The sequence below is a fragment of the Aulonocara stuartgranti genome (assembly GCF_965226115.1).
Source record: "Aulonocara stuartgranti genome assembly, chromosome: 15".
Taxonomy (NCBI): Eukaryota; Metazoa; Chordata; class Actinopteri; order Cichliformes; family Cichlidae; genus Aulonocara; species Aulonocara stuartgranti.
In genome coordinates this window covers 1996392-2021744 of record NC_138951.1, presented here as the reverse complement: position 1 = coordinate 2021744, position 25353 = coordinate 1996392, and the positions used below count along the sequence as shown (strand labels likewise).

Sequence of the window (25353 nt, the reverse complement as noted above, 5' to 3'; positions counted from 1 at the left end):
GCTGGGTCCAAAATGCTCCATTTTTCCCATAACGGCGAGACTTGACGTCGCCTGCACGATTAATGAGGGATTTTGAGACCTCTGCATAGATCAATAAAGAAGTGGTTTGCCATCAATCAGGAAAGTCTCGGCGTTTCTCCAAGAGCATGGTGAGTAGACACTTCATTTTTTAGCACATCAGAATGAAATTGTGCTAATAAGGTAACACAGGTAAGGCCCCAGTGAGGATCGAACTCACGACCCCTGGTTTACAAGACCAGTGCTCTAACCGCTGAGCTATGGAGCCTACACTCTGATGATGAGGTGGACCAAAGACCTCTGTGAGGACCAATATGCACAGGTAAAAGCTGCATGAGCAGAGACCACTGACGTCTGATGCACATCCAGTCACTGTGTTCTATAGTCAAAGCTGAAATATGACAGAAACCGCTCAGTTTCAGAAAAGAGCTTCACGGGTTCCTCGTGGCAGGCGGAGTTGGAGGATATCCAACAGTGAACAGCAGCTTGACATTTCCAACACTTCAATTTGTCATTTTTAACCTCAGATTTGACATTTGTCAAAATAAAAAATATATGAAATGTGAATTTGCACCATTAACTGAAATGTTCTTACAATAAACCTTTAAATATTTTTCAGTTACATTTAGATAATTTCTGCCTTTTTTGTGTGTTTTGTAAAGTATTTAGTATTTTGTAATGTTGTTGAGTACTACTATCATCATTGTTATTATAATTACTATCAATATAAAATGTATAACAGTCACAAATGGTAATTAAACAGCCAGCAAAAGCCTTATAATAATAATGGATACTTTATTGATCCCCATGGGGAAATTACTTGTTTTTCTCTGCATTTGACCCATTCACTCAGTGAAGCAGTGGGCAGCCCACTAAGCAGGCGCCCGGGGAGCAGTGTGTAGGGACGGTACCTTGCTCAGGGGTACCTCAGGGTAGCCGTTAAGTGGATTCGAACCGCCGACCTTCCGATCATGGGGCGACCACTTTACCTACTGAGCTATCCCTGCCCCCATATAGCTCATTATTAGCCTAGCCATCATCCTGTCACATAGACATGTAGCATTAGCAGGCTAGCAGCAAGTGCTGGATCCTAAGACGACTTGTTTCACTGTGACGAGGCAGCTGGTAAATGCAAAAAACCCAAATAAATAAAAATGCAGGGCTACAAAGCGATATATTAAATACTGCTGTAGATACAAAAGAGGCGCCTGCTTTCCCTTTCAGTTATACTCAGAGAATATAAAAGAGACAAATTGTTAAAACGTTCCAGTAAAAACTTTACATGTTAGCTGTGCGCAGGATTCAGTGTCCTACAGAGAAAAGGACATTAAAGAAACTGATGGACATTATGAACAATGCTGGGCATCCTCTGCACACGGCCATAAACAATCAGAAGAGTCTGTTCAGTGACAGGTTGCTTCTCCCCAAGACAAGAACTAACAGACTTAAAAACTCCTTTGTCCCACACGCCATCAGACTGTTTAACTCCTCTCTGGAGGGGAGAGGGAGGGGAAACAGGAGGACAAAGGAGGGGGGAACAACTAAGCTGTAGTGCCTCTTCACCTCACTGTACAATACCTTGTGCAATACTTTTTGTAAATAGTCAACAGTGCAATAGACTCAATACTTGAAATGTGCAATTCACTTGTATTTTTATTTTTTATTCCTATTTATTCTATTTATCCCCTTTGTATATTTTATTTATATTTGTCTCTGTATTTATATATGTGTGTGTGTGTGTGTGTGTGTGTGTGTGTGTGTGTGTGTGTGTGTGTGTATATATATATATATATATATATATATAACAGTTCTGTAACTGTAACTTTGGTCGTTGCTGTGCTTTTTTTGGAAGTCGAATTTCCCAGAGGAACCCACCCGAGGGATTAATAAAGTTCTATCTTATCTTATCTTATCTTATCTTACATATGTGCAGGATATTCACTACAGTGACTACGGCTCACTGAAGTACTTGGTTGTGTACTTCTGTACTGCCACGTATACAGTGACCCGTGCATTATATAAACTACAGTAAAAATATCCACAAGTTGCTTTGCAAATCTTCACGGTTGGATTAACGAGGTGTCACTCTGTGATTCCTGATGGAGAGAGAAGAGAGCAGCCTGTTGGAGGGTGATGGATGCTCACCACAGCAACCCCACTGAGGAGCTGTAACCAAACCACGGTGGAAAAAACACATTTTAATGCTACTATTAATGCCACCATCACGAGAAAATAAAAGAGTGTAGCTCACACAGGAGTTAAACTGATGTATATGATTTTGGGCCTCATAAACAGGCTTTAGCCAGGCCTTGCTATTAAATGTGTTACACCAGTCTGGCTCGTGACTCACTGTCGTTATTCTTACTGGATATCATAAAAAGTCTTGAAGTAAAGCATTATTCAGAGGTCAAACACATGTTGGGCAGCTGTGCAAATGTGTGTCATTCAGGACAGAAAGGCTCCATTACAAAAAGTTAGCATGAAATATACTTCATTAGAGCTTCATTCCCAGTGTACCAGAAGGAAGTTGGCAGAGCTGTTTCATCTTCATGTATATTTACAAAGCTTTGGCAAGCTTCCCACTCATTTTAGTGGCTAGCTGGCAAATATGTTGAGTTGCCCTGAGGAACTGTGAGAAGCTCAAGAGAATGGATGGCAGACTTTAGTCGGGGAAGAAATGCTCGTTAAGCCAAACTATGTTGTCATGGTTAATTAAATACCCACTCATTTTTGAAGTTTGTTTTTGCTTGCGGTTCGACCCTTCCTGTCATGAAGACGCCACAGCGGTGAGAGCCGGACCGGGGTCATCGCTGCCGTTCTCTTCACTCTGACTGATGTATTTGATTAACTGGCATTACCTTCAGACTTTCTCAGGTCAGTGGTAAACCTCGGAGGGGTGGGGTCGAACAAACAAAGGTTCTGGCTTTCATCTCTTGTCCCAATATTGTGATGGAAAGCTTAAAGGCTCGCTTTGAATAAGCGCGTGTGAGGCAGAGCAAAAACAGATCCAAACCACCTGGTGATTTTCAGGATGTTAACAGCCTGGCAAACACAATGTCTAATTCGATTGTTTCTGAGTCAGTGTGAAGTGCGAGGAAAAGGAAAACAAGAGAAAAGCACTTGAATGGTGGAGGACGACGCAGTCACCTCGCGTCCAGCCTGCTGGAGGAAAGAACTTCACGAGTATTTTGTTTTCATCTAAGGCAGAGCACTGTCATAGTCACTTGGTAGACGCGCGTGCATGTGCGTGCGTTCTTCAGCTAGGATTTCAATGTGTGTGTGCGTGACGACGTGCTTGTTACAAGGCACTCTCATTTACATATAGAGCACCGGGCCCTCAGGAGCTAAGTGGACTTTAACAGTGAGATAGCTTTGCTATTTATTGCTTTTCATGCTGCAGTGAATACCTGAGAGCCGCAACTTCTCAAACGTGGCAGTGAAATCCATACACAAATGACCAACAGCCATCACTGTTCTCCAGTAAGTGCCTCTGCACTCTGAAAAAGACAGCAAGGAAGCTGTTAGACATAGAGTTCACCAATATCTATAAGCTGCATCCCCGCTACCGCCCGAGCCACGGGATGAGTCACTCTATGCGACGTGGAAATAGCAAACAGCAAAGTTTGCCCTCCAAACTTTTTCACTCAGACTTAATAAAAATTTGAAAATCTGACAATCTGAGTTGATTTTTATTCCCACAAACCACTGATGAAGCAGCCCACCCACACAATAAAATAACGTCAAATTGTCAGCCTGTCAACAAAAAAAAAGTCCGTTTGCATTTTGAGAGAATGATGCAATCCATCAATGTCAGGCTAATCTGAATTGGAAATTATATTACAAACCCCCAGAATAAACTTGTGTTTTTGTCCAGTCCAGTCAGCACCATGGAAGATTTATAGCTATGTTATTATTCTCAACATAATCTTAGTTCTGCTGTGTGATTTACCGGTGATTTATAGTCATTCCATTTACTTGTAAACCATGGCAGGAACTGGCAGAAAAGGACAGCCTAATATGCTAACAGCCGCTGTACTGCTGATATGAAAATACAGCTGGGCGAGGAAGCTTTGAGCTACGCAAGGACGTCATCTTTCTCTGCAGCTGCACGCCTGTCATCAGCCCCCAGCCTGGCAACCCCGATTGCATCAAAACATTGAAATCGTTGCTTAGAAAACCATGATGATGCTCCTGTCCTAATCACCTCTCTAATGTCATCATTATTCATATAATCAACATCATAATTAGTCAGCCTTCCTTGACACCAATTTTAAGACTCTTGAGCTGAGGGCGATAGCATTGCTACTGTTACAAGTGCCACCAATAGCATAGTTAGGATGTTAGCATTCTAGTGGTGGTCGAAACTTTAGAAGTACAGCTCAGACTAACTTTTTAAGAACAGGAAGTCATTTTCAAAAATGGTTTTGAAACAGACTTGGACGATCAGAAGTAAGAATAAGCTGCTGGCATTCAAAATGAAGTCAACCAGAATATGCAAATTAGTGACATTTGGAGCTGAGAAGCTGTGCATGTGTGTATTCTACAATAGTACACACAACTGAGCATTACAAACATACCTGCTAACATTAATCATGCACAGCTGTGCACATAACTGCATACAGCTTCGTTATATATAAGGCTGTTTTCTGTTATAGCATTCTTTTGCTATTTTCTTGCTAGCAGAACAAATATAGAACAAATATACTTACACCATCTTCAGAGAGCTGTTCACTAACTTGGAAATGAGCCGTGCTCAGTGATGCGCCGCTAGCTATAAAATGCACTATTTAAGTTCTCTATATATAACAGATAAGCATTCGACTTCTCTTCTATTCCTAATGTATTTGCATCTTGCTGTTCACTCCAGTTTCTTTACCGTGATCCTATACACAGTATAAAAGATGGCTTTAGCTATCATGATCGAGATGAGCATTTCATTTCCAAAAAACTGACCTAACAAGGAGCAAGAAAGTGTGCACTTATTGGCCAAAACAGGCTTTTTTCTGATATTAGCCAAACTACTGAACTAAGGCCATAAACAGAGCTCACAACAGACGCCCTCTTATTGCAGACTTCTATAGCAGCGGTCCCAACCCCTGGGCCATGGACCGGTACAGGTCCGTGAGTTGTTTGGTACCAGGCTGCGAGAGTTGAGGCTCGGGTGTGAAATTCATGTTTTTTATCATTATTTATTTATTTATTTTATTGTTAACTGGGTTTCCCTGGGTCTTTTCCTGTGTGTTATGAATAAATCTTCTTTTTTTGGTACCGGTACCTGTTTTATTTTGTTGTATTTATCCGCAACACCTTAAACCTTCCTCTTTTTAATGTACACATTATACTGTAGTTTTCATGGCCTCCATATATTTCTCAGTCGTATTTATACCTATAGTGTCTATGAGCCCTTTAGTAGTCCAGAGCTTTGTGCAAAAGGCAAAGAAGTGAAGACATCATTGCTTTCATCACAGCAGATTGATGGAAAGGACCCTGGAACCCAGAGCTGTATTGTAAAAAGTCTTGAAGGTCCCTCTTCTTATTAAGGCTGAGCTCTGGAGAAGCATGGTGGCCATTGACTGAGGTGGAGTCACTCAACCAAATTAGCCTTTAGCCTTGGAAGAATTCACCCTGTACCTTTGACTAGTTATTGCTTCCTTCTTTACAGATCATACATCTATGCTATTGATTGGCCTTGCCTGCTCCACAGCTCTAATTGTTGTCCGGGCCTTGCATTTCACAGACAGTAATAGGTTACACAGAAGAATAAAGATGCAGTCGCTGGATATTGATCACGAGGAATCCACACCTCTGGCGAAATTAATGAGACAATGCATATGGATCGATGCTGCCCCCCCTCACCGCCACCACCCCTTGGCAAAAGCTTCTTTTTTTCCACTTCTTCTTCCTCTGAGCTGGCGCCTGCACTCCAAGGAAAAGTGCTGATTTGAGCTCATCTTTTCCAAAGCATCTCATTAAAGTTCATCATGGAGTATCAATGGCAAAACAGCCAGGAATCTCATTATGGATTGTGCGGGGGTGGTGCAGCTGGGGGACCAGGAGGCGTGGGCACGACTCAGTTGTTTAAGTGTACCTGAGACGGCTGGTTTGGTTGTTGTGCTGTAAATGATTGGGCTGCGTTTGTGCGTCAGCAAATATGACTTTCCAATACGGGAGGACGGACTCGGACCGCATCCTGTCCTCGTTCAGAGTTTGTTGTTGTTGAGGACTGCAGAAGATTAATGGACCAGTATGTTCACTGTGTATACTGTGGCTATCGCAGCCTTTTAACCCACAGAAACTCATCCCATTTGTTAAAACACGAGCGCAACCCACAAGGATGTTACAGCACACGAAAATCAATTCTCGATTCCCATAATTAGCACGCCTGAGAGACATATTGGAACAATATGAGAGTGTGGTTTTGCAGTGTGTGCCTGAGAGACTGTGCAGCTCTGTGTGGGGAGATAATTATGACGGGGATTCTTAGAAGCTACAGGGCAGCAAAGTACTCACACATGTAATTACTCACACTCGATGCAGTGCCCTCCTGTGGTGGGACCCGGCGCATGGGTTTCGGGTGTCAAGGATCCCGCTGCCTGTTTTCTCTCTGCGTGCTTACCAACAGAAAGGAATCGTTTCATCACTTTCTACTTTAATCTGACACGGACACACACGCCTCCACAGATACACACACAGAAGCTGAACGTTTTGGTTGTCAACTCTATGCTTTTCCAACCCTGGAGAGCACAGGGTCTCTTAATAGAGAGGTGAGAGAGGGCCAACTTTCCACAGCAGCTAATTAAGGAGCAGAAAATAGCATTAAAAAAAGTGCTTAAAGTTTGTGTCCATGAGCACAGGCTGAAAGAGATGTTTAGGTTTGGGTTACAGCATAAAAATATAAATATGCTAATTCAGTATTACTTATACTGCTGGAGGTGCTTTCAAAAGGTTTTCAGAACCTCCACAGTTTCACACACAGGCATGCCCACACACACACACACACACACACACACACACACACACACACACACACACACACACACACACACACACACACACAGAACACTCTTCTCGAGTCTAGTCTGAGTGTCCTATCATCCAACAGTGTGAGAAAAAAGAGGGCTAAAATTGGGTTGTATTCTCTTTGCTAGAGCACTCTGGTGATTCAGGTGTGGTCTCCTTTTTCCAATTAGATCCTACAACACACTTCATGCTCTTCTGAGCAGGAGCAACTGCATAGCTAGACCCCAGGTACATGCCCAGGTACGTATAGATCCATTGTGCCCCACTTAAATCTCAAGTTGAGGTTTTAACAAGCTGCTGCATTCGGGAGTGGAGTCGTTTAGATTGACAGACGGAGGGAAAAGCTTTTCTAATGCACAACGTCAAATCAGTGCAGTTTGATCCAACATACAAGCTGATCTTACAGCGCAGCACTCAGTGGGTCAGCACTCTGCGTATATCAATGTATGATAACACAACCTGACTGTAAGCTGAGCTACTGTCAGCTTAATGCTCAAAGTCAAACTCAAACTTTACGGCAGTGTGTTTTTGGCTTTCACATGATGTATTTATGACACTTTATTTTAAGAAGTTGACCCAAGTCAAGCTTTTTAAAATTCATTTGTTATGACATGGAGATGAATGCAAATGTGCATAAAACTCAAGCACAAGTTTAAAATGTGTGCTGGAATAGATCCATGCATCCATCCAGGATATCCAGGTGGGCAAACCCCGAAACACGTTGTAATACCAACAGACAGACAACTATTCATATTCACTCCCACCTGGGTGGTAGATTCAAACCCAGGATCAGTGCTAACCACTGTGCCAACATGCTATCATTATGCTGAAACCTACATTTTAATAAAATAGATTTATCTAGGCCAGTTATGTCAAACTCCTTTTACATCGAGAGCCACATAAACTCTGATATCTGTCAGATAACGACACATTGAATCACTGCAATATCTTAATGTGAGATAAAGAAACACAGTTTTAACAGTTTCTCTCAGTTTATTACATGATACATGCTGCTGGAGTAAATGAGAAGAAATCTGTCAGCACGACTTAAACTGTAAATATAAAAATATAATAAACATTCTCGCAGGAACATCCTCTAATTATAAAACAGAAACTCTTCTTAATTCATAGAAAATATCCAGTTTTTTTCATAAACTGTGGAACCATTCGATATAAAAAACGAACGGGCAGACGAAAAAAAAACAGTAGAAATTGAAAAATTAAGAACTTTTTTTCACAACAGGCCAAAGGCCAGAAACAAAACTGAACCCAAGTGCAGCACAGAGGCAGCAAAAGACTTTTACAAGGTTTATTTGGCTAAATGCAAACCACGAGGGGACGCGGCGACTCGAGGGTGGAAACGGAGACTAGGGAGTTGAACTGGAGTGTAGCAGGTAATATTTGGTGGTAGCAAGAGGAGAGAGGACAGAGAGGGGTTAGCGTGGTGTCGGCAATCAGCCCCGAGCAGAAACGGGAGCTGGAAGCATGTAAATATAATAATAACCACTGCAGCTAAACAGAGAGCCTGACGAGCCCAGCTGTAAGTAAGCTGTTAAAACTCGGCTGTACTCTGTGTTCCTGTTTTCTATTGGAGCAGCCTTTCAACGCCTCTCTCTGTCTCTCGCTGCAAAGTTGACCCAGACAACAAAGTAAAGCTAGTTTTCAGCTACGAGCCGACACGAACCCGACGTATTAGCCAGAGGTCCCTTTACTACGGTTCGGAGCCGCGGACCTGTTTCATATACGAGATCGCTGCAAAAAAGTGCAGCCTTACCTAATGTCCACCTACTGTTACTCATTTATATTAAGGTTTAAAACTCTAGGTTGTATCGGTATGGAGAGTAACCTTCAGTAATAGTAATAAATCACATTCATGTAGTTGTAAAAAGCTTGATAATATATCAAGTAATCCAAAGTATTCAGAATACGTTACCCTCATTGAGTAACGTAACAGAATACTTTACAAAATACATTTTGGGGCATGTAATCTGTAATCTGTAGTGGGATACATTTTAAAAGTAACCTTTGCAACACTGCAGACAAAATTTGCAGATCTGAGTTTCTGGACATTTCTTTCCACTTTTAGTTCATTTTGCTGTTCTTTAGGAATATTACGGTCTAAGAACAGCAAATAGCAATCGCCACATCATAAACCCCCTGATAGGTGAGCTGCACCAGTCATCTCTTTATATTGCAAAGCACTGCTGGGAAACCACGAGTGATGATATTTATGTGGTTATGGCTTCACCATGTGCCAACCATATTGCAAAACTGCTTGAGAAATACAAAGACTGAAAGAGAAATATGCACACACCAGGGAGGGGATTAACAAAGCATGTGTGAACTCAATCAAAACAATAACAAGGGCAGGAAAGGAACAAAGGGAGGATTAAAATCACACACAGCTACATTAGGAAGCAACTTTCAAAATAAACATGGAAGTAAACTGAAGGAGAGACCAAAAGTGCGCTCACATGCACAAAAGTAAGACACAGACTGGAGAATCAGGGAGCACAAGAGAAGGGAAGCTGCTCGGGAAATGGAAAAACACTTAAACAAGATTAAGATTCCAACAATAAATCGTGAGTCAACACAAATCATTAAGGCTGGTCCATGGAAGCAGCAACCAACAGGCCAACTGCACACAAAGCATGCTAAATGGACTGATTCTTATATAGCACTTTTCTGTTCAAGCACTCAGAGCACTCTACTCAACATGTCTCATTCAGTCTGAGTTTAATATCTTGCCCAAGGATATTCGGCCATACAGACCAGAGCAGAAAGGGCTCAAATCACCGACATTCCCATTAGTGGTAGACCTGCTCTACCTCCTGAGCTACAGCCCCCCCACAGGAAGACTAAAGGGGTCCCATGTCCAGGACAGGTTTAGAGACGTCCTGGCTCCCCAGGCGTGACCTTCTCAACATTGGGGCTGCTGTGGCTCAGAAGGTACGGCAGGTCGTCAAGACACCAAACCCAGAGTTGCTCCCAGTACATTAATTGGTAGCGTGAGTATTTCAGTGTCAAGTTAAAAGGCGCTGATTAAAGTGCTTTTATGAACAGCTGGAGCTTTGAGTGAATAGAGTAGATAAGCACTATATAAGGACAGTTGATTTTAACGTGTCCACAGCAACCAACTTCCCATAAAGGAAGAAAACTGACTGGATTTTCGCCTCAGTTCTTTTCAGAAAGGATTCTTTTGAAATTCAAGGTAGGCTTTCATGCATCTTGACACCAAATTTGCCAGGTACCTGGAATGTTCAATAGCGCTGTTTTGTAGAGCAAAATAAAGTAGATGCCGCTCCTTCCTCTACGGGCACCTTCATTTTCTTCCGTAGCCCTCTGAAGCCTGTGAAAACCAATCTGTTGCTGCTGGAATGCAATTTAATCCAATGATTTATATATATATAAAGAGAACTGAAAAATGAACTTATTTTTGGTCACCACATAGCATAATTGTGTTATAAGTACTTTGATTGGGGCTATTTTTACTGCAGTCATTGGGCTAACCCCTGCCAGCAATGACTGAACTTTCCCTGGTTGCTGGGAGTGTACAATTGCAAATCTCTGAGGGGACTAAGTAGTACCATGTGAATGATGGTGATTGGCTGTTTATTAGATTCAAAGGTGGTATTACTGCCAGTGATATTGAGCCTGGCAAAGAGGCTCTCTGCAGTACGCTACTCAGGAGAGAAGAAAATAACAATAAAAATACAAGGAATCTCTGTGTGCAGCAGGAAGCTCTAAGTAGTTAATGAGGAGGTTTATTTTGTTCTGACTAGAGCATCTTTTTCAGAGTAACCTTTTATTTTTATGTTTTTTTTTACCCTCAGGTGTGGGTAATGACTAAGTACCATTAATTTGAGCAGTGACAGGAGCGGTTAAGATTGGAGCGGAGACATTAGTATGGAGATAGGACGCCTTAACTCAGAGCAAAAGTGCTAAAGGGAGGAACATAATTTGCTGCACTCGCTAACACATTCATACACACATTTTCTATTTGCTCCTTTGTTTATGTATTGGCTTCCTGATGAAATGTGTTATGTAACACCTTTTTTTAATAGTCTCACCTGAACACAAGTAATTTGCATTTCTCTGTGTTTTGCAGTTTTTTCTCCTCCCCTCAGGAGTTTTATCTCTATGCAAATATACAGATTCAAACTTAGAAAAATAACAAAGACTGCAAAGAAGAAGAAAATCACCATATTAAGCATTGTTTTTCTTTTGATTGTACATTATCTGCTTTTTTAAGCTCATGTCTGGGCTCTTAAGAACCGGCTCGCTCACGGCTGTGACAGCAAACGTGAGGTGAAGCTTTCTGAGCGGTGAACCAGTGCACCACATCGTCAGTAATGAGGAATTAAACTGGGTCCAGCAGCAGTTCCTATCTGCGTGTTTTATCTTTCTCCCACTTTGACTGTTTTAACGGCTCTCCTTCACGTCGCTGCTTAATGCGAGGAAGAAAAATGGTCACCAACAAGGTCGCGTTATTGATGGCGCTGACATTTGTGGTTACACCTTTCAAGTATGTGGGAATATCAGTTTTCTGTCCACTGAGGCTCCACTCTTTTTCCGCTGGCATACAGCGGAAGCACGCAGCCACCGCGTCGATTCACGCTATCCCTCCAGCTGAGAGCAGAAATCTTAAACCATCATTTACATCCCTCGCCGCGTGCATTTTGAGGCATAAGTGTGAAGAGACGAGGCCGGCTCCATTAATTAGGAGCACGGCACCGTTAAAATGGATCTGTGGGGAAGGATGGTGATACTTGCTCCTTGCAACCTGCCCACTGTCCTCCCACGGTGCCGGTGATTAATGATGTCAGACGTATCAGGGGGGCCCTTATCAGACATGGACGCTCCCACCAAACAAAGCCAGGGTTAGGAGCTCGATGTTTAACTGATGAAGTGGGACTGATGGCAAGGGGGAAGCAGAGAGCTGCTGTGAATGCTAATGACCTGTGGCATCGACTGTTAGATGAGCACTGAAGAACAGCAACCGTTCGGCTCCCCGGGTTAGTGCTCCAACTGTGATGTGTATGATTTTGCTGTGCAGCACGGATTCTGGGATTTTCCTGGAATGCACAGTGGTGGACATTCAGATCATTTACATGAGCAGCACTAGGGAAGAAATAAGCTTCAGTTTTGTCTGTGAAGGTTCTCAGACATCCGGGTCATCGTAGTCAAAGGAGCTTGCAAAGAAAAGCGTCTGGACTTCTTTAAGTTGCTTGAAGACGTTTCACCTCTCATCCGAGAAGCTTCTTCAGTTCTAAGGTCAAATGGTGGAGAGTCCCAGATATAAACCTAGTGGGAGTGACCCCCCACAGAGGGACAAAAGGACCCCCTGATGATCCTCTAATCGCCTGAGCCAAGGTGGGAAACTGGGCGTGGGTCCCAATCAGCCAGAGTTTCGGGTGTGTTCATTGTGAAACCTGGCCCCACCTTATCATGCAAATTCCTGAGGTCAGATGGCCCAGGATGTGAGTGGGCGTTAAGGCGTCTGGGAAGGATCTCAAAACTGGATTATAGATGGCAGAGAGTTGGTGTCGTAAACCACCGCCTCTGTTCAAAGATGGTCGCTCACAGTGGACATAGATGCTTCTTTCACTCCTCTTTCAAACCATCTGTCCTCTCTGTCCAAAATGTGAACATTGGCATCCTCGAAAGAGTGACCTTTATCCTTAAGATGCAGATGGACTGCTGAGTCTTGTCCTGTGGAGGTGGCTCTTCTGTGTTGTGCCATGCGCTTGTGAACCCACGCCCAGTTTCCCACCTTGAAACGTCTTCAAGCAACTTAAAGAAGTCCAGACGCTTTTCTTTGCAAGCTCCTTTGACAAGCTTCAGTTTTAATTAAAGGCCCGACTGAAGTCCTTCCAGACCATTTTCAGGTGAATCAGATTTCATTTTGTTTAGAAATACACGAGTACAGGAGCAGCGCGGTGCTGGTGCGATTAGCCTGCCGTCTGTGTGAAGTTTGCGTGTTCTCCTCGTGTCTGCACGGGTTCTTCTGGGAACTCTAGATTCAGTCCCTCCAAGACATTTCTCCTAATTCCATCAGTAAATATTATCATGCACTTTCTGCATAATAACAGGTCTGTGATGCCCTTAGATGTCCACAGCTGGACAGACGGCACACTGAGTGGATGTTTGTCCTTTATCCAGGATGTGTTTTTGATGAGAGGTGTGGGTAACCTGTTGAGCCCCACTGTTGGGGGGGGGGGGGGGGGGGGTTGTAGAAATTCCCACTAAGCGCGGGTCATACGCTTTGGGCTGTAGGGCGGCTGTATCTCGGGAAGGCTGGCGGTTTGATCCCTGACTGCTCCAGTCTGTGTGGGTAAGATACTAAACACAGAGTTTCTAAGGTGTTTATTGGAGTGAGAACGCTAAAGGAAAGCACTTCCCAAAGAAAAAAGGTGCTTGGGTGAATGAAGTATTCAGGCAGAGTAGAAAAATGCGCCACAGACCCGTTCATGTCCAACAATATTTTCACAGACCGGCCTTTAAGGTGTCGCAGATTACCTGTTATAAATACAACAAAATAAAACCAGAACCTGTACACAGGAAAAGAGAAACTGAGTTAAAAAAACAACGATAAAATTTCACAGCCGAGCCTCAACTCTCGCGGCCCGATACCAAACGACTCACAGCCGGCCCGTGGCCCGGGGGTTGGGCACCGCTGCTTTACCCTATAGAGGACCGTTTAGCACGTTGGATAACAAAATGTGAAAATGTCTGTAATTCCTAAAGAGTTGAGCAAATTATTTTGTTAAACTGCTTGAATTGAAGGTGAAAGTCTGCACTTACAACAATCAGATTTTAATTGTTTGATTTTTAATTGTCACTTCTGCAAAAACAGCTGGATCTAACTGCCTTTTTAATCACAGTGCTGCAATAAAAGTTAAGGAAATTATTGATTTCTTTTAGTGCCTGTTAATGTTTTTTTAGTATTCAAAAAGAAGAGACATGAATCAGGTTTAGGGGCATCAAAGCTGCACTTATGCACGTGATTGTGGAGGAAATGCATTTAGTTATTCTGCATCACTGGAAAAATGAGTGAGGACCTGAATGTTGTTTAATGGGATACATTTAAGTAACGATCATATCACGTTTGATGGAGCCACAGAGATCAATAAGACAATCTCTGTGTCCAATCAAAGTCTAATCTTTGTCAAGTTATTTAAGTTATCTCCTGCTGATCTGATATCTGCACTGATGTACTTGCTTTCGATTTGATCGCCCATTTCACGAAGGAACTGTGTGAGGCCTGGCATGGAAAATATAATCAGGTCTATCAGCTCCAGCTAAAAGAGAAGGAGAAAGAGGAAGATGGGAACCTCTTGTCTTCCTGACGATCTGCCACTACAAAAGGTGGCTTCTCTCCTCCGTGCTCACGTTGCTATCTCTGATGCAACAAAAATAGAAAACTGTAGAGGATATAAGACACTTATGTGTTATTAAGCTGTGGGGGGCGTCCAATGAAGCGGGAAGGCGCAGCCGTTATGCCAGTGGACGCTCTTGGAACACATCAAACAGAAATTTGCAATTAAAGGTAAAGAAATAAGTACTTTACACGTGGAAGGCTACTGCAGCGGTTACCATCATCATATTTGCTGTTTGAGTTCGAGTAAGAGTAGTGTAATATGCTACAATAAAATCCACTTTACTTCCAGAGATCAAAGAAAGCAACACACGAAGATCATTTGAATAAAGTCCTTTGAGAACATGGAGTAAACACCACCTACAGGAACACATTCTTTTCATGTTGGAGAAGAAAGCACAGGATGTGCGCTTTAAAGCTTTACGTGTAAGAAACGTATATAAACAGGGAGGCTTAATTTGTTTCTGCACTGCACCTTATTTGCCCGAGGCAAATGTCAAGAATTCATACAAGCCTGCAAATTAATACTTAATGACTGTCATTTATTTTCTATTCTTCTACTATCCTGGGAAATGTGTGGGGATGTTTGACAGAAAGCACAAATCACAGTGTGTAATTTGACCGAGCTCTTATGAGAAACAGGAGCACAAAGTTGATTGCTCGTTGATTGTTTCTGCATAATTGTGATTTGGACAGGGCTGAAATATCTCGACTGCTGTTTGATGAATTTAAATTTTGTAAAGATATTCCGTAGGGGGGGGCAGGGTTCAGGTGGCGGAGCGGTTCGATACCCGGCCTCTCCGTTTACCCAAGTGTCCTCAGTCGAGACGCCGCATGGCAGCTCTGCCGTCATTGTTGCTTGGGGTGAGTACGTGAATGAGAAACATATTGTAAAGCTGTTTGTAGAGCCCAGTGAAAGCTGTGCAGACTGTTTACATTAATCACCCAGGATGGCTGAATATCTACTCTCTGCTTCAGTGATCTCCTGACTCTTTCTCTGGGCTCTGAGAAAGACCAAAGTAGAGGAAAAGCCTATTTTTATTAATGCAAAGATCTATTTTTGCTTTTCTATCCTTGCGCTACAATCCACAGACGTGTATCCATCTGGCATAATTACTAGACCTCAAGTTAACTATGCGTACCTGTGGCTGTGGGTCACTTCCAATAAAATAGCTCGAGGCTGGAGTAAAATGTGTCCATCAAATGTTAGACTTTATTAACGAGCCCACATGTTGACACAGGAAAGAATCCCCACCTTCTAAAGGGGAAAGGCTTCCTTTTATACTCTACCTGATTCAGGTGAGCATCTGGAATAGACCAAGTCTGGGGGTCAGCAAATTAAACGAAAACATAAACCTCCCCATAAGAAAACATCAAGCACAATATAACACATCATAGACATAATTCGATTTGTAACAATCCTATAAATAAGTCAATAAAATATTGACTTCACACACTTCTATATACATTAAAGCACCTTAACCACACCCCCCTAGCCTGGCCGCTGGTTCGCTCCAGGAGCTCATAAGCAGGAGATTGAGCTGCTTTTACTCTTCTGCTCCACATCCTGCAAAAGAAGCAGCCAGGAAAGGTGAGCGCTGTCACCACTTCTCTTTTTACATATCCAAATAATTTAAGTTACAAACAAATGATTAAACGTGAACAGCTCTAACTCATCCCGACACAGGTCGGATGGCCAGTCCCCCGGGCTCTTCACCTTTCACGAGCAGTCACTTAAATATTAACCCAAATAACCCTAATAAAGACTCACTATCAACCAATGTGTGATTTCCTTCATTATAGTTTTTAATTCCCAACCAGTCAGTCAAGAAAGGCTAATGGAACTCCTGGTCTCCATTACAAAAAGGCACATATAATGTATGAAAAAGCACTACAGGGTGTCTAAGGCTACATACGTGGTAAAAATGTTAATGTTTTAATTCGATTTCAACATTTTAAGTTAGTCATTGTATTGGCTGCAGGTGCAAATGTCACAGTTAAAGCTTCTACTGGTCAGAACTAGAAGAGTGCTGAACAAATCCTACTGTAGTAAGTTTCCAGGCGTGTAAAATAAGCAATGAGTAGCCTGAGTTCTTCTACCATTATTACACTGGGGTCAAAAATTGTCACCAGAGGTTTACGACTTTTCTCATGTCTCACGGCCCCAGTGTGGCACCTGTGAAGAGACACTAATGTTTCTTCTGACGGTGCTACGAGGAGGTTAAAGTGAAGATTTGTAGTAAAAGTGTAAAGAAGGCTGTGATTTATATACAGACATATATAAAGGCCTTAGTGGATGCTTCTTCATGAGACTCGTGTTTTTTTTTCAATCAAGGACCAAAAACAGGGGAAATGCATCATGACCAGAACATCAGCAACAGAGGACACAAACAGGAAGAAGAGGAATGAAATGAAACGATGAAAAAACCACAGTCTCTACAGACTGACGATATCCTCCTGCCATCACACACGAGGTGAGGCTGCAGGACAGCAAGCTAAAGGCCCCACGGTGCAGTCGAGTGCACATTATACATGTATTGTTACATACATTCAGTGAAATGCTCCAAAGTCACATCATCAGCTTACAGATGGTTTTGGCAAACAGAATATTTATGACAGAGGTAAGAAAAGCAGCCACGCGGCAGTCTGTCGCTGTGTGAGAATCCAGGCTCAGGGCTTCCACCACTTAAAATATTTGAGCAGCTGTCACAAAAGAAGCACCGTCAGGGATTAAAGTCATTCTGAACCTGAAAATACCTCCACGTGTGTTGGATGAATGGTAATTAAATTCGATATGGAAACGGTCACAACGGTGTGACTTTTAATGCAGCTCTATAATTACAATCTGAAATCAGCTCAACCAAATGGCTACACACATAAGATACGTTGTTAATACTACCTGCTGAACTTCTTCTTAACCTTTTCATCTCGAGGATTTTAACTTTTGCTTAAAATGACCTAAAATTGTTGGTTGGCACAACTGTCTAATGTAGTCGAGTCATTTCTTAACTGGAAATGAGTCAGTTGGATTTTGGCACCTGAATTTTGGAAAAAGTGGGTCCTAATTTTCAGACGGCTCTTTTTCCTAATTATTCATCTGGTTTTGAACAAACTGAACGTGTATGTTTTCTTATCATGCAACTGATCTTTATTTTTTATTCTTTTTAAATTTTCTTTCACATCCTCCTCTTTATAAGCACTGCGTCTCATAGAACATGCACCAAATGCAAAGGCAAGATAATTCTTTTCGGTACCACTTTACAATAAGGCTCCCCTTATAGATGCTAATAAATAGTTTATAGCTATATTATTAATTATTTGTAAATGCTTTATAAACCATTATTAATGGTTTATTATGCATTAGTTAAGGGTGAGAAAGAGGAAAAAAACTGACCGGTTTCTTGCCAAATAGTGAGCCAAATGTGTTCACCTATATATTTCATCTAGAGTTGCTATATTAAACATTTTAGACTAAGTTACTATCCTGTAAGCACAATCAGCATTTGTAAACATATTTTTTATCATATAAAATTGTACTTCAGAAATGCATTATAAATATCCACAACTATCAATCGGAGCTTTGTTGTAAAGTGTAAAGCATAACACCATTTATTAATGACTACTAAACATTTATAAATGACAAAAGATAGCTTTGTCGTAAAGTTTAAAACATGTCAACATTAATCACTAATAAACATTTATAATTGCCAAAAGTGAGTCTTAAATGTATAATGTCACCATTTATAACACTTAGACCTAAATTACAATCAGTGCTTGAAATAACATTTAACTACTGTCAAAAATGGCAATGTATTGTAAGAGTAACACATGTAACATTAAATGTGTTTTTTAAAACACCAAACAGTCACCCACTCCAAAAAAAGTTCATGCCAGACTGGTTCAAACTGGAAATATTTTTTGTATGTCCTTAAATAAGCGTCCCAGTGGTCCATCAGGGTGTCGCGCTCCAGTTCCTCCTTAAGAAAAGTCAGTTTCTCTCGCTCCTTGTTAAGAAGGGCAGTTGCAGTAGGGGCAGGATTAGAAGAAGAATCTAAAGAACAAACAATTATTAAATTACAACACTAAAATAATTTATAATCTAAACTTGGGAAACTCAAATAAAATATTGATTAAAAACGGTTACAACTTGAATTTATAAAAAGCCACTTTGTAAAAATTATGTTATATACACATGTGGTGGTTCAGACATTTCTAAAACAAGGCAAATAATTCTTCTGTGTACTGCCTTACCAGGGTGTTTAATATAAATTTAATGATGCACATAAACAAAACTAAAAATATACAACTAAGTGATATAAATCGTTTGGAATAACCAATAGCTATTCACATGTTATGTGATGTTAGTTAGCCACTGTAGCTAGCAGCCAAATGGCTCGGTAGCTAGCTAGCTAGCATTATACTCACCTTCATGTCTAACTGCTGACGTCGTTGGCTTAGTGCAATCTAGATCATCCAGTCTCTGCTTTTTGTATCTCTTCGAACGTGTGCTAACTGTGTAAGTCGCAGACGCACACAAATTTTTATCTTCTGCTCCATCCATGGCGCAGCAACTTGAACGAGCGCCTTCAGTGTGTCTGTTCGTGCCCCTTTGGCTTGACCTTCCAGAGCGCTCCACTGCCTGTCGCGCTCTGAGAGGAGGGGCTTTCCTTAATAAAGTTAACTGTGATTGGATGGTTGTATAAGCTCCTCTGCGTTTAAATTAAATTTGTTTTCCCTCCCTTTGGCAGCAGAACATATTTTTTTAGCATGAATCCAGCGGGTTAGATCTACATAACAAAGTCGGAGATACATTATAACAGGTGAGACAATCCTCTTTTTTGCGTGGGACTATTTTTGATTATAGGGCTTGTTTTATATAGCATGTGAAGTTCTTTAACTCTGAACCGATTTGCACTAGACTCCCATAGAGTATTTTACGGTGTTTCGAGGTGATAATAAAATAAATTACTCATTTTTTTCCACCAGAATGTCTTTGGGAATGAGATTGTTTTCCTTCTATTCTGGCGCGCAAACTAAATATAAGGCACTAAGGCTCATTAAATGGCTGCAGAAGAAACACCTGCTAAAAAAGAAGCTTAGATGTCCTGTTTGTCACCATAAGATGAAAATGATTTCCGTGGTGAAGAAAGACCAATATATGTGGTATGTATAATGCATGATAATGTAGTGCATGTAGAAAATATAACAAAATATTTCGGTTATCAATGCAAGAGGGAGCATTAACCTCTTTTCATTATTATTTTCTTCATACTTAATTTTGTGATTATCTTTTCAATTAATGCTCTTGTTTAAGGGTCCATTTCTTTACTTAACTCATTGATATGTTCTCAGGTGCTGCAAAAGAGCAAGTCATAGGAAAGTTTCCAGAACAATTAGAACTAGCTCCCTCTTTGAGAAATCAAAAACATCTCTTTTCAGTTGGATGAAGTTCATTTACAGGTATATGTAGATGTAGACATTAATAACAATGCACCTTTCATAATTGAACACCAATACGAGACTTGTGAAATAAAATTAGGGCCTCAGTAAGTAATAATTGCCTCATTTTCTATCACAGATTTTCACAAGGGCTCAGGCTCAGACAAATAGATATGATCGATGATGAAGTGGCTGGCAGCTCCAGAACACTAAGTAGCATGGCAAGACACATTCGACATGTTTGTATACGTGCAATTAAAAGACACAGAATAAACAATGGACACCGTCTTGGTGGTGACAGAGAATTTGTGGTTATAGATGAAAGCTGTCTCCGTCATCAGCGAAAGGTTGGTAAACTCTCAGACAGGTTTGTTAGAATCAATGCAGATCTGACTGTGTCCTCTAAACATGGAAACCTTTACCATAAGTAAAAAAAATTAGTAGAAGCAACCATCTTTTTGAATGTTTCTTTGTAGATATTTAATTTTATTCTTTTTAATTTTAATTCTGTTTAATTTTATTCTTTTTGTTTTCAGTATGCACGTGGACGCTTTGGAAATGCATGGAAAAGGAAGAAATGGGTATTTGGAATGATGGGAATTAAAGACAAAAGGCGAAGGCTCGTGTTAAAACTTGTTGAAAAACGATCAAGGCGCCACCTTGTTCCTCTGATCAGACAGCATGTTAAGTTGGGTAGTGCCATTATCAGTGATGAGTGGAGAGCCTACAAGAATGTTTTGACAAACATAGGGTACAGACATTACACTGTAAATCACAGCAGGTGGTTTGTAGATCCTCAATCTGGCAGTCATACACAGCATATCGAAAGGGCTTGGATGACCATCAAAGGACATGTCCGTAGACTAAGAGGAAATCGCACTGAGAAGTTGCTGGAGGAACACCTGATGGTTCTTGAGTGGTCATCTTGGCTTGGTTCGCGACACCCTGATGGACCACTGGGACGCTTATTTAAGGACATACAAAAAATATTTCCAGTTTGAACCAGTCTGGCATGAACTTTTTTTGGAGTGGGTGACTGTTTGGTGTTTTAAAAAACACATTTAATGTTACATGTGTTACTCTTACAATACATTGCCATTTTTGACAGTAGTTAAATGTTATTTCAAGCACTGATTGTAATTTAGGTCTAAGTGTTATAAATGGTGACATTATACATTTAAGACTCACTTTTGTCATTTATAAATGTTTATTAGTGATTAATAAATGTTGACATGTTTTAAACTTTACGACAAAGCTATCTTTTGTCATTTATAAATGTTTAGTAGTCATTAATAAATGGTGTTATGCTTTACACTTTACAACAAAGCTCCGATTGATAGTTGTGGATATTTATAATGCATTTCTGAAGTACAATTTTATATGATAAAAAATATGTTTACAAATGCTGATTGTGCTTACAGGATAGTAACTTAGTCTGAAATGTTTAATATAGCAACTCTAGATGAAATATATAGGTGAACACATTTGGCTCACTATTTGGCAAGAAACCGGTCAGTTTTTTTCCTCTTTCTCACCCTTAACTAATGCATAATAAACCATTAATAATGGTTTATAAAGCATTTACAGATTAATTAATAATATAGCTATAAACTATTTATTAGCATCTATAAGGGGAGCCTTATTGTAAAGTGGTACCTTGTTTTCTAATATGTTTCATATTCGAGTCTTCTCTCTCTATACACACTTCTGTGGTTATTGATGTGCTACATAATGAAGAATGGGCCTCATTTATAAACAGCTGTGCATAAATGTGTGTGTAAACCGTGTTACGAACACTTCACACACGAGTACCTGAACCGTTCCTACCTCACAAACAACTTTTTAAAGTGCCTCAGACGATGCACACAAGCAAATAATGAAGCTCTGGCTTTCCTACAAAATTTAAAAGCACGTTTTTAAATTGAATATTACTACTATTGTTTCCCTGAAGGGAGGGAGTGTGCAGCTGCTTCAGTTTGGTTTTCTGTTTATCTGTCTGTTAGAAGTGTAGCAACCACATTTTCAAGATATCTTGTTCAAATTTTGTGTGTTGGTAGAAACAGACCGACCAACATGAATATCGGGCCACACCCGTTGTCCGTAGCGATGAGAAAAAAAAGCACTGGATGGACCGAATCGAAGAGGATATGAAGGCTGCAAACATCACACCGGAAGATGCTCTGGACAGGAAGTGGAGGAACAGTGGAGAGAGAGAGAGAGAGAGAGAGATCGGGTCAACCAAATGTGAAAATCAGTAAATACTTTATATGAGCCACAATTTTTTATGGATTGTTTTCAAACTTCACAACAATACACTAGACCTCGGAGGACACAAGTATTTAGGTTGGCTAGGCACTTTGTCTCGACCTTCACTGTTAGCGTCCACTGTGAAATTGACCTTAATAAATGTGGAGAAACCATAATGACTAATATAACTAATATATCGCATGAAGAGACGTGTACACATGCAACAGGCTGATGTCATCACATTGTAATCAAACAATCCACGTTTTAGTATTGATCTTGCACTTTGGGGGAGTTGTGCTGTTATTATTATTATTATTATTATTATTATAGAATAGAATAGAATTCAACTTTATTGTCATGCACATGCACAGGTACAGGGCAACGAAATGCAGTTTGCATCCATCCAGAAGTGCTTTAGTGATATAGATATATTACAATATATATTAGCAGTAATATAGATATGTGAGTATATTACAGAAATGGGTCTATTATGGTATGTTATAATGTACACGGTATGAAGTATGTTATGAATATTCTATAACTATAAGTATGTACAGGCTATAAATATGAAATAAAAAACTATACAGAAATGTGAACTATGCAAGTTATAAACAGTTGTAGGATTAAAAATTATCGTATGTACAGAATGATTATTTACACAGAACTATATTATACTATATTTATTATTATTATTATTAACGTTCTTGCAGCATTTTCCCCTAACGATTGTCTCTCTGGTGGAAAGCTGCACTTTTTCTCAGGAACATAAATAAAATCCTTCCAGATCCAACAAACTCTGGTGATGTTCTGTTTAAACATTTATCTTCAAGGCGGCGTGTTGTTTGATTTTTACAATGTTACAACACAGTCTCATAATTTACATGTTTACAACTGCAGTTTACTGTTGCTATTTACTCACCACCGGCAAATTGGAACTGGTGTAATATGGAAACAGTTATAGACACATTTGTGTGAATTTGAATTTAATTGAGTGACTGTGTCCTCTGCACGGAGAGAATTGCGCCTGAGCTTTGTTGTTCAGGGCTTCATTGCTGCAGTGAGACTAAAGTCGGAGCTTCTCCTGCTTTTTTACCTTAGCGGTGCAGCGTTCTCGCTGCTTGTCCTCGGGGTAAACATCATTGCTTACACAATGAGGGGAAATAATTATTTGATCCTCTGCTGAATTTGTAAGTTTGCTGACTCACAAAGAAATGAACAGTCTCTAAATTATTTTGGTGAATTCATTTTAATGGAGAGAGACAGAATATCAATCAAAACTCCAGAAAAAAACATTACATAAAAGTTATAAAGTCATTTGCATGTCATTGAGTTTGGCTGCGCGCTCATGCGGCTCACAGCCAAACTCAATGACAATCTGCAGGAGTCAGGTTGTAGAGCATCAAGAACTTCTTTCACTCAATGACATCCAAATCAATTTATGACGTTCAAGTAATGCGTTTCTTCTTGATTTTCATCTGGTATCCTGTCTCTCACCATTAAAATTAAACTACCAGAGAAATTAGAGACCGTTCATTTGCTTGTAAGTGAGCAAACTTACAAACTCGGCAGGGGCTCAAATAGTTTCCCCCTCTGTATGGTGTAAAGGGGCTGTGGAGGTATGCAGGTAGCGTGCAGACTGCAGGCAGAATCTGGAATGAGGCTGATTCACTGATTCAACACATGCACTGTGGGAAGAAATTGGCCGGTGTGCACGTGTCATTAATCTGATGGGGATTTTGTGTGCTGAGGGTAAGAACGTTTCCACAAATATATTAGCGAACGAGGCCCAATATTATCATATGAAGTCACCATAAACAGATAAGACGACATAAGCTAACAGTTAATGATTATAAATATGTATAAATAGCCAATCAGCTATTATGATTACCATATTTGGACTCAGCCCAGTAAAATCCATGAGAAACGGCCCAAACGACCATGATTATAGACTGTTTCTTGTTAGGGTATATACTCTGACCACACACCTGGGGGGACCGGGGCATAGATGTGGATAAACAAGTACTTTGATTGTTTCTGTATCACTGTGGTCTTTATCCCCCCCCCCCTTGCTTCCTCTGTCTTTCTCATGCTGTGTGAAACCAAATAGTGTAGATATGTTGATCATCGCGCGCTCTCTGTTGATCTCTTTGCAGTGCGTCTCGATATTGGCTGCCAGCAGAGAGCCTGTGGGGTGCATGTCAATCCAGTTTTACCCACCGAAGGATCCCTCTTCCCTCGTTTGCCACGAAATTTCCAAAGAATATGAATCATCTTCCACCAAGAGCGGCTCCTTCTTCCCTTTCAGTGTGTTCTCTCCATCGTTCCCATTCATCCTGTGTGCCGGAGAGGTCCGCAAGACTCATTAGCACCCGCCTCTGTGTTTCATGCCGTGTTTCCCCAAAGGCATATCTAGCACCATTAGCCCAGGCAGCAGTGAGATTTCAAACTGCCTGGGCAGACGGATGCCTTCCAAACCAAAGTGTGCGCCTTTCTTTAATTAGCATTTTTCTAACATCAATATATTTTCCTCTGGCCTCCTAGGACCAAAACTCTGCCGAATTAATTATTAACAGCCTTGCTGTCTTCCACTTTCATTTTCTCCCACTTCCTCCTCTTCCTTTTAAGGCAGTCATGGTTTCCAAGATTCTGCCTCCAGTTGGATGTGAATGCGGGGTGGACATTCGGCGACAGCTCCATCCCTTAGGTATGCTTTAATAGCACACATTTTGTGCATAAAATGATCAATTTGAGTCCAAATCAAGAAGGCAGGCTGCATTAATGTCCATGAACGCTGGAGTGCACCAGGCTTCGGGGCCCACAGGACGCATTTAATTATGTTTACATTTGCCTCTACTCTAATTTAATGTCTACTGTCAGATTTTGGTATTCATTGTGCCAGCTTCTAAGCCATGCAGAATGAGAGTCACCTGCTGAAAATAGAGTGACTGCTTTTCAGAATTCCCCCAGGTGAAGAACAAAGAGTAATTCATTTTTTTCAATCTGTCACGAAAAGGAAGAAAAAGTGAGACCAGAGACTTTAAAAGGCAGGGATTGGACTGGAGGCACAATATGGCTGAGGAGATAAAGTTGAAAAAGAGCAAGATAACCCTTTTGCTTGGCTAGCCTTTGTGACAGAGTGGGAATAACCACAGCACAGGATTGGTAACCACCATAATTTCAGGTTAAACACAAACACCCCCCACTCAGTCCAGCAAATATACACACACACATTCATTGACACATATGCTGAC

The 25353-nt window shown here is 40.9% G+C and overlaps 1 long non-coding RNA gene across 1 annotated transcript; it reads left to right on the top strand.

Annotated features, from left to right (window-relative positions):
* The first annotated feature begins 19146 nt into the window (after positions 1-19146).
* Positions 19147-21474, top strand: LOC309689309. Its single transcript, XR_014271330.1, has 5 exons — positions 19147-19236; positions 19403-19579; positions 19769-19876; positions 19995-20202; positions 20392-21474. It is a non-coding gene; the product is annotated as an uncharacterized lncRNA (long non-coding RNA).
* Positions 21475-25353: the final 3879 nt, after the last annotated feature.